The sequence below is a fragment of the Monopterus albus genome, unplaced genomic scaffold, assembly GCF_001952655.1.
Source record: "Monopterus albus unplaced genomic scaffold, M_albus_1.0 scaffold7.1, whole genome shotgun sequence".
NCBI lineage: Eukaryota > Metazoa > Chordata > Actinopteri > Synbranchiformes > Synbranchidae > Monopterus > Monopterus albus.
Window position 1 is genome coordinate 3,748,429 of NW_018127887.1, and position 1,311 is coordinate 3,749,739.

At 35.9% G+C, this 1,311-nt stretch overlaps 1 long non-coding RNA gene across 1 annotated transcript in view; it reads right to left on the reverse strand.

Moving 5' to 3' along the window:
* Positions 1-1,252, reverse strand: part of LOC109973469 (uncharacterized) — a 38,534-nt gene extending 37,282 nt beyond the window's left edge. The window contains exon 1 of the long non-coding RNA XR_002276829.1: positions 1,177-1,252. This is a non-coding gene — a long non-coding RNA (uncharacterized LOC109973469). The remainder of the gene's footprint in view (positions 1-1,176) is intronic.
* Between the last annotated feature and the right edge of the window lie 59 nt (positions 1,253-1,311).

The window sequence follows — 1,311 nt, forward strand, 5'->3', positions numbered from 1 at the left end:
GTAATGGCCAAAGATGTCGATCGGTTCGACCTAAAACCATATTGGCAATCAGAGAGGATTTTATGTTTGTCAATAAATGTATCTAATCTGTTATTAAAGAGTTTTTCCAAGATTTTTGAAAATTGTGAAAACAGAGAAACCGGTCTATAATTTGTGAAGTTGTGCTTATCCCCAGATTTATACAATGGAATAACCTTTGCTATTTTCATATTATTGGGGAACTTGAATTGTTTCTTACATATACTCAATAACGCAATTAATTTGTTCTTATATAACTTATATTTTTCTTCCGCCTTTTTTGATCTGTACTTTATGAATTCCTTATATAACACATTCTTCTTTTTACATGCATTCTGTAATCCCTTACTCATCCACGGTTTCCCACTGTAATTCCTCTTGTTTTTATACTGCTTACGAGGACAGTTCCTGTCATATACTTTCATGAATAAAGTCTTCCTCTTTGTAAACTGCTTCCCAGTTTAATGTTAGATCCTTGAAGCTTCTCTGCTTGTCACAATATGCATGCCTTATCTTTCTCTTTCATCAACTTACATATACAGTAGCAACAAAAACAACAAAAAATTATATTTGATGCAAAACAATTCAGGCTTCAAAAAAAGATGTAAATATTAAGTTGCTATTTATCTTTATAACTGCACAACTGGTGTGCAAGTTTTTGAATCATGAATCTTTGTAAGTATAGTTGACTGTGACAGAATGAAACCAAAGTGACAACCTACAGTCAGGACACCTACTATACCAACAAGGGCACTGTGTACAAACACAGGAATATTAACTATAAATAGAAAAACTACAAGAGGAACAAACGTCACACCACGGCCCCAGTGCAAAACCCAGTTTGAAATACTAGTTAAAAAATTGTAAAAACAATGATAATAATATAATTATTATAATTAAAAAAAAGAATGATAATCTAGATCTTTTCAGTGCTACACAGAGGAAAAGCTACCCTAAAGAAAAAGTCAATGTACAGTTTCTGCTCCAAGAGCCCACCACAAGTCCTGCTAACTATTGTGATAACATTCACTTCAGGTCATTACATAAAGCTCCTGCTGTGTAAAAACCTAACATTTTGAAAGAGTTTCAGAATAACTCACAACATGTCACATAGTGGGCTACATGTCTCGGGACAAAGAAAACTTGCAGTCAACTCACCGTAATAACGCACCATGTGTTTTTGTTTGTCAGCTGCGCGTCCACGGTGAAACGGGCAGGAGTGGAACCCGAAGGGGGGGAGGGGGGGAGACGTATTCTCTCCTGTGTCCCGCTGCAGCGTGTTGTTTTGGTCCT